We start from the raw sequence: 8,924 nt of genomic DNA, 5'->3' as shown, positions 1-8,924 counted from the left end.
TTGGATTCAATTTGTTAGTATTTTATTGAGAATTTTTGCATCCATGTTCATCAGGATATTGGTCTGTAGTTTTTGTTTTTGTTTTTGTTTCTGTTTTTTCAGATAAGTCTGTCTGGTTTTGGTATAAGGGTAATGTTGGCCTCATAGAATTGATTTGGAAGTTTTCCTTCCATTTCTGTTTTGGGGAATAGTTTGAGAAGAATTGATATTAACTCTTCTTTAAATGCCTGGTAGAATTCCCCTATGAAGCTCTATGGCCCTGGATTTTCTTTTGTTGGGAGATTTTTTTGATTACAGATTCAATTTCTTTCCTTGTAATTGGTCTGTTCACATTTTCTATTTCTTCCCATTTCAGTTTTGGTAGTTTATAGTTTGTAGGAATTTATCGATTTCTTCCATGTTGTCTAGTTTGTTGGAATACAGGGTTTGATAATATTCTCTTATAATTGTTTGCATTTCTGTGGTGTTGGTTGTTATGTTTCCTCTCTTGTTTGTTAATTTATTTGTGTGGCTCCTGTGTCTGACTAGAGGTTTATCAATGTTATTAATTTTTTCAGAGCACCAGATCCTGGTTTCATTGATAAATACTATTGTGTTTTTGTTCTGTTGTTGTTGTTGCTGTTGTTGTTGTTTTATATCTATATCATTTGTTTCTCCTCTAATATTTATTATTTCCTTTCTGCTGGCTTTAGGCTGAAATTGTTGTTGTATTTTTTCTCTGTTGCTTGAGATTTTTCTTTCTTCTTCAGATAGGCCTGTATTACTATATACTTCCCACTAAGGACTTCTTTTGCTGCATCCCAAAGGTTTTGGACCATCATGCTTTCATTTTCATTTGTTTCATTGTATTCTTTTAAATTTCTTCTTTGATTTCCTGTTGACCCATTCATTGCCTAGGAGGATGTGGTTTAACCTCCATATATTTATGGACTTTCCTATTTTTTTTTCTTTTTGTTGACTTCGTGTATCCTACCATGGTGGTATGTAAAAATGCATAGTTATGTACACAATCATTTGAATTTGCTGAGCCCTGATTCATTAGTATTTTCACCAAGTGTGCATTAGGGTTCATTTATATCTATATCTTTGCCAACACTTGATATTTTTTGTTTTTTGTTTTATCCATCCTGACACATTTGAGGTTATATCTCATTGCGGTTTTGATCTGTATTTCCCTGATGACGAATGACTTTGAACATTCTTTTCATGTGTCTGTTGGCCATCTGGATATCTTTTTCAAAAAAGATGTTTGTTCATGTCCTATGCTCATTTTTAATGGAATTATATGTTTATTTGAATATGTTCTTTATATGTTTTGGATATTAACCACCTATAGGCTATATCATTACAAATATCTTCTTCCATATGGTGGGTTGACTTTTTCTTTTTTTTTTTTTCTGTTGTGGTTCTTTTTTTTTTTTTTTCAATATATGAAGTTTACTGTCAAATTGGCTCATCCCAAAAGGTGCCCTACTCAATACCCATCACCTACCTTCCCCTCCCTCCCACGCCCCATCAACCCTCAGTTTGTTCTCAGTTTTTAACAGTCTCTTATGCTTTGGCTCTCTCCCACTCTAACCTCTTTTTTTTTTCCTTCCCCTCCCCCATGGGATTCTGTCAAGTTTCTCAGGATCCACCTAAGAGTGAAACCATATGGTATCTGTCTTTCTCTGTATGGCTTATTTCACTTAGCATCACACTCTCCAGTTCCATCCACGTTGCTACAAAAGGCCATATTTCATTCTTTCTCATTGCCACGTAGTATTCCATTGTGTATGTAAACCACAATTTCTTTATCCATTCATCAGTTGATGGACATTTAGGCTCTTTCCATAATTTGGCTATTGTTGAGAGTGCTGCTATAAACATTGGGGTACAAGTGCCCCTATGCATCAGCACTCCTGTATCCCTTGGGTAAATTCCTAGCAGTGCTATTGCTGGGTCATAGGGTAGGTCTATTTTTAATTTTCTGAGGAACCTCCACACTGCTTTCCAGAGCGGCTGCACCAATTTGCATTCTCACTAACAGTGCAAGAGGGTTCCCATTTCTCCACATCCTCTCCAGCATCTATAGTCTCCTGATTTCTTCATTTTGGCCACTCTGACTGGCGTGAGGTGATATCTGAGTGTGGTTTTGATTTGTATTTCCCTGATAAAGAGCGACATTGAACATCTTTTCATGTGCCTGTTGGCCATCCGGATGTCTTCTTTAGAGAAGTGTCTATTCATGTTTTCTGCCCATTTCTTCACTGGGTTATTTGTTTTTCGGGTGTGGAGTTTGGTGAGCTCTTTATAGATTTTGGATACTAGCCCTTTGTCCGATATGTCATTTGCAAATATCTTTTCCCATTCCGTTGGTTGCCTTTTGGTTTTGTTGGTTGTTTCCTTTGCTGTGCAGAAGCTTTTTATCTTCATAAGGTCCAAGTAATTCATTTTTGCTTTTAATTCCCTTGCCTTTGGGGATGTATCAAGTAAGAGATTGCTACGGCTGAGGTAAGAGAGGTCTTTTCCCGCTTTCTCCTCTAGGGTTTTGATGGTTTCCTGTCTCACATTCAGGTCCTTTATCCATTTTGAGTTTATTTTTGTGAATGGTGTGAGAAAGTGGTCCAGTTTTAACCTTCTGCATGTTGCTGTCCAGTTCTCCCAGCACCATTTGTTAAAGAGACTGTCTTTTTTCCATTGGATGTTCTTTCCTGCTTTGTCAAAGATGAGTTGGCCATACGTTTGTGGGTCTAGTTCTGGGGTTTCTATTCTATTCCATTGGTCTATGTGTCTGTTTTTGTGCCAATACCATGCTACTTGATGATGACAGCTTTGTAGTAGAGGCTAAAGTCTGGGATTGGGATGCCTCCTGCTTTGGTCTTCTTCTTCAAAATTACTTTGGCTATTCGGGGCCTTTTGTGGTTCCTTATGAATTTTAGGATTGCTTGTTCTAGTTAAGAGAAGAATGCTGGTGCAATTTTGATTGGGATTGCATTGAATGTGTAGATAGCTTTGGGTAGTATTGACATTTTGACAAAATTTATTCTTCTAATACATGAGCAGGGAATGTCTTTCCATTTCTTTATATCTTCTTCAATTACCTTCATAAGCTTTCTATAGTTTTCAGCATACAGATCTTTTACATCTTTGGTTAGATTTATTCCTAGGTATTTTATGCTTCTTGGTGCAATTGTGAATGGGATCAGTTTCTTTATTTGTCTTTCTGTTGCTTCATTGTTAGTGTATAGGATGCAACTGATTTCTGTATATTGATTTTGTATCCTGCAACTTTGCTGAATTCATGTATCAGTTCTAGCAGACTTTTGGTGGAGTCTATCGGATTTTCCATGTATAGATTCATGTCATCTGCAATAACCGAAAGCTTGACTTCATCTTTGCCAATTTGGATGCCTTTGATATCCTTTTGTTGTCTGATTGCTGATGCTAGAACTTCCAACACTATGTTAAACAACAGCGGTGAGAGTGGGCCTCCCTGTCATGTTCCTGATGTCAGGGAAAAAGCTCTCAGTTTTTCCCCATTGAGGATGATATTAGCTGTGGGCTTTTCATAAATGGCTTTTATGATCTTTAAGTATGTTCCTTCTATCCCGACTTTCTCAAGGGTTTTTATTAAGAAAGGGTGCTGGATTTTGGCAAAGGCCTTCTCTGCATCGATTGACAGGATCATATGGTTCTTCTCTTTTCTTTTATTAATGTGATGTATCACGTTGATTGATTTGCGAATGTTGAACAAGCCCTGCATCCCAGGAATCAATCCCACTTAATCATGGTGAATAATTCTTTTTATATGCCATTGAATTCGATTTGCTGGTACCTTATTGAGAATTTTTGCATCCATATTCATCAGGGATATTGGCCTGTAGTTCTTTTTTTTTACTGGGTCTCTGTCTGGTTTAGGAATGAAAGTAATACTGGCTTCATAGAATGAGTCTGGAAGTTTTCCTTCCCTTTCTATTTCTTGGAATAGCTTGAGAAGGATAGGTATTATCTCTGCTTTAAACGTCTGGTAGAACTCCCCTGGGAAGCCATCTGGTCCTGGACTCTTATTTGTTGGGAGATTTTTGATAACCGATTCAATTTCTTCGCTGGTTATGGGTCTGTTCAAGCTTTCTATTTCCTCCTGATTGAGTTTTGGAAGAGTGTGGGTGTTTAGGAATTTGTCCATTTCTTCCAGGTTGTCCAATTTGTTGGCATATAATTTTTCATAGTATTCCCTGATAATTGTTTGTATCTCTGACCGATTGGTTGTAATAATTCCATTTTCATTCATGATTTTTATCTATTTGGGTCATCTCCCTTTTCTTTTTGAGAAGCCTGGTTAGAGGTTTGTCAATTTTGTTTATTTTTTCAAAAAACCAACTCTTGGTTTCGTTGATCTGCTCTACAGTTTTTTTAGATTCTATATTGTTTATTTCTGCTCTGATCTTTATTATTTCTCTTCTTCTGCTGGGTTTAGGCTGCTTTTGCTGTTCTGCTTCTATTTCCTTTAGGTGTGCTGTTAGATTTTGTATTTGGGATTTTTCTTGTGTCTTGAGATAGGCCTGGATTGCAATGTATTTTCCTCTCAGGACTGCCTTCGCTGCATCCCAAAGCGTCTGGATTGTTGTATTTTCAGTTTCGTTTGTTTCCATATATTTTTTGATTTCTTCTCTAATTGCCTGGTTGACCCATTCATTTTTTAGTAGGGTGTTCTTTCACCTCCATGCTTTTGGAGGTTTTCCAGACTGTTTCCTGTGGTTGATTTCAAGCTTCATAGCATTGTGGTCTGAAAGTATGCATGGTATGATTTCAATTCTTGTCTGCTTATGAAGGGCTGTTTTGTGACCCAGTATGTGATCTATCTTGGAGAATGTTTCATGTGCACTCGAGAAGAAAGTATATTCTGTTGCTTTGGGATGCAGAGTTCTAAATATATCTGTCAAGTCCATCTGATCCAATGTATCATTCAGGGCCCTTGTTTCTTTATTGAGCATGTGTCTAGATGATCTATCCATTTCTGTAAGTGGGATGTTAAAGTCCCCTGCAATTACCACATTGTTGTCAATAAGGTTGCTTATGTTTGTGAGTAATTGTTTTATATATTTGGGGGCTCCGGTATTTGGGGCATAGACATTTATAATTGTTAGCTCTTCCTGATGGATAGACCCTGTGATTATTATATTACGCCCTTCTTCATCTCTTGTTACAGCCTTTAATTTAAAGTCTAGTTTGTCTGATATAAGTATGGCTACTCCAGCTTTCTTTTGGCTTCCAGTAACATGATAAATAGTTCTCCATCCCCTCACTCTCAATCTAAAGGTGTCCTCAGATCTAAAATGAGTCTCTTGTAGACAGCAAATAGATGGGTCTTGTTTTTTTATCCATTCTGATACCCTATGTCTTTTGGTTGGTGCATTTAATCCATTTACATTCAGTGTTATTATAGAAAGATACGGGTTTAGAGTCATTGTGATGTCTGTATGTTTTATGCTTGTAGTGATGTCTCTGGTACTTTGTCTCACAGGATCCCCCTTAGGATCTCTTGTAGGGCTGGTTTAGTGGTGACGAATTCCTTCAGTTTTTGTTTGTTTGGGAAGACCTTTATCTCTCTTCTATTCTAAATGACAGACTTGCTGGATAAAGGATTCTCGGCTGCATATTTTTTCTGTTTAGCACACTGAAGATCTCGTGCCAATCCTTTCTGGCCTGCCAAGTTTCCAAAGAGAGATCAGTCACGAGTCTTATAGGTCTCCCTTTATATCTGAGGGCACATTTATCCCTTGCTGCTTTCAGAATTTTCTCTTTATCCTTGTATTTTGCCAGTTTCACTATGATATGTCGTGCAGAAGATCGATTCAAGTTACGTCTGAAGGGAGTTCTCTGTGCCTCTTGGATTTCAATGCCTTTTTCCTTCCCCAGTTCAGGGAAGTTCTCAGCTATAATTTCTTCAAGTACCCCTTCAGCACCTTTCCCTCTCTCTTCCTCCTCTGGGATACCAATTATGCGTATATTATTTCTTTTTAGTGTATCACTTAGTTCTCTAATTTTCCCCTCATACTCCTGGATTTTTTTATCTCTCTTTCTCTCAGCTTCCTCTTTTTCCATAACTTTATCTTCCAGTTCACCTATTCTCTCCTCTGCCTCTTCAATCCGAGCCGTCGTCATTTCCATTTTGTTTTGCATTTCGTTAAACATTTTTCAGCTCCTCGTGACTGTTCCTTAGTCCCTTGATCTCTGTAGCAAGAGATTCTCTGCTGTCCTCTATACTATCTTCAAGCCCAGCGATTAATTTTACGACTATTATTCTAAATTCATTTTCAGTTATATTATTTAAATCCTTTTTGATCAGTTCATTAGCTGTTGTTATTTCCTGGAGATTCTTCTGAGGGGAATTCTTCTGTTTGGTCATTTTGGATAGTCCCTGGAGTGGTGAGGACCTGCAGTGCACTTCCCCTGTGCTGTGGTGTATAACTGGAGTTGGTGGGCGGGGCCGCAGTCAGACCTGATGTCTGCCCCCAGCCCACCGCTGGGGCCACAGTCAGACTGGTGTGTGCCTTCTCTTCCCCTCTCCCAGGGGCGGGATTCACTGTGGGGTGGCATGGCCCGTCTGGGCTACTTGCACACTGCCAGGCTTGTGGTGCTGGGCATCTGCGGTATTAGCTGGGGTTGGTAGGCAAGGTGCACAGGGGCAGGAGGGGCAGGGTTAGCTCGCTTCTCCTTAGGTGATCCACTTCAGGAGGGGCCCTGTGGCAGCGGTAGGGAGTCAGATCCGCTGCTGGAGATTTGGCTCCGCAGAAGCACAGAGTTGGGTGTTTGCGCGGAGCGAGCAAGTTCCCTGGCAGGAACTGGTTCCCTTTGGGATTTTGGCTGGGGGATGGGCGGGGGAGATGGCGCTGGTGAGCGCCTTTGTTCCCCACCTAACTGAGCTCTGTCGCCCGGGGGCTCAGCAGCTCTCCCTCCATTTGTCCTCCAGCTTTCCAGCTTTCTGAGGAGAGCTGTTAACTTATGACCTCCCAGACACTACGTCGCGCTTGCTGTGGGAACACACTCCGTCCAGCTCCTCCACTTTTGCCAGCCAGCCTCAGGGGCTCTGCTTGGCCGGCAGGCTGTCCCTCCGCCCCGGCTCCCTCCCGCCAGTCCGTGGAGCACGCACCACCTCGCCGCCCTTCCTACCCTCTTCCGTGGGCCTCTCGTCTGCGCTTGGCTCCGGAGACTCCTTTCTGCTAATCCTCTGGAGGTTTTCTGGGTTATTTAGGCAGGTGTAGGTGGAATCTAAGTGATCAGCAGGATGCGCAGTGAGCCCAGCATCCTCCTATGCCGCCATCTTCCAGTATCCTCCAAAACTGGTTGATGTCAGATACATAACTGCTGACTTTGCTGTCTTGTAAGATATTTATGGTCTCAGGTCTAATATTTAGGTCTTTCATCCATTTTGAATTCATTTTTGTTTATGGTATAAGAAAGTGGTCCATTTCATTCTTTTGCATGTAGCTGTTCAGATTTCCCATTACCATTTATTGAAGACACTGTCTTTTTCCCATTGCATATTATTGCCTCTTTTGGCGATGACTAAGTGACCATAAAATTGTGGGTTTATTTTCTGGGCTTTCTATTCCCTTATATTGATCTATGTGTTTATTTTTGTGCTAGTACCATAGTGTTTTGTTTGTTCGTTTTGTTTTCCCAAGGAGTTTATTTGAGCAGACCTGGGGACAGGGAGACTCTGCATCTAAAAGACGGTGTTGGGCCTATTGGCAGTGAAGCGTAGCTTGTGCTGGTGATGTAGGTCTCAGTGGGGCTGTGGGAATTTGATCCTGGAATCATGGAATTGCTTGACTTCTAGTCAGCAGCACTTGCTGGCTGCAATATCCTCCACCTTCATGATCTGGATCAAGTGAGGCCATGCACAGTGCTGGATGCCCAAGTCACAGTCGCATTGTGTGACAGCACTTTCAGTGGTCAGATCTCAGTACTCCCCATACATGTTGTGGGTGCCACTATAAGAGTCATAGCATAGCCAGATGCTGAAGTTCTTTACTTGAAAGGGGGATTCTCAAACACCTGTCCACAGCAATTTCCCCTGAAGACTTTTTCATATTCTTCAACTGAGACACAAAGTGCTGGATGCAGGACTTGGTGACAATATGATCACATGCAGACGCACATGCAATAGAGGAGTGGAATGTAGCATTCGAGGGTGGGCAGGCAGTGCCACACCACTTTGTACTTTCACAGTGTGCCTGAGGCCTTCATGGCTCAGTCTCCACTCTCACTGCCACCCACAAAGCGACCATATTGTTTTGATTACTACAGCTTTATAATATAACTTGAAGTCTTGAGTTGTTAAAGCTCCAGTTTTCTTTTTCTTTTTCGAGATTGTTTTGGTTATTCTGGGTTTTTGTAGTTTCACACTAATTTTAGGATTGTTTATTATAGCTTTGTAAAAAAATGTTTTTAGTTTATTTATTTATTTTGAGAGAGAGAGTGTGAGCAGGGGAGGGGCAGAAGAGAGAGAGAGAGAGAAAGAGAGAGAGAGAGAGAGAGAGAGAGAAGCAGACTCCATGCTCAGCTTAGAAACTGATGTGTGGTTCAATCTCACAACTTCAAGACCACAACCTGAGCAGATATCATGAATCAGTTGTTTAACCAATTGAGTCACTGAGGTGCCCCGTTGTTGATATTTTGATATAGGTTCCAAAATCTGTAGATTGCATTGAGTGTTACAGACATTTGAGCAGTATTTGTTCTTCCAATCCATTAGCATGGAATGTCTTTCCATTTCTTGGTGTCATCTTTCATCAGTGTTTTATAGTTTTCGGAGTACAGGTCTTTTACCTCTTTGATTAGATTTATTCCTAGTTATTGTATTATTTTTGGTGTAATTATAAATGGGATTGTTTTCTTAATTTCACGTTCTGCTGTTTTCTTAATAGTGTATAGAT

General features: G+C 40.3%; 1 pseudogene; it reads right to left on the bottom strand.

The window, feature by feature from the left end:
- Positions 1 to 7,711: 7,711 nt before the first annotated feature.
- LOC109250674 (60S ribosomal protein L18a-like) lies at positions 7,712 to 8,235 on the bottom strand (annotated as a pseudogene).
- Between the last annotated feature and the right edge of the window lie 689 nt (positions 8,236 to 8,924).

This window comes from Panthera pardus, unplaced genomic scaffold (assembly GCF_024362965.1).
Source record: "Panthera pardus isolate Hobbes unplaced genomic scaffold, ASM2436296v1 HiC_scaffold_27, whole genome shotgun sequence".
NCBI classification, from domain to species: Eukaryota; Metazoa; Chordata; class Mammalia; order Carnivora; family Felidae; genus Panthera; species Panthera pardus.
Note: the sequence above shows the minus strand (reverse complement) of the source record. Positions and strands in the feature narration are given on the sequence as shown.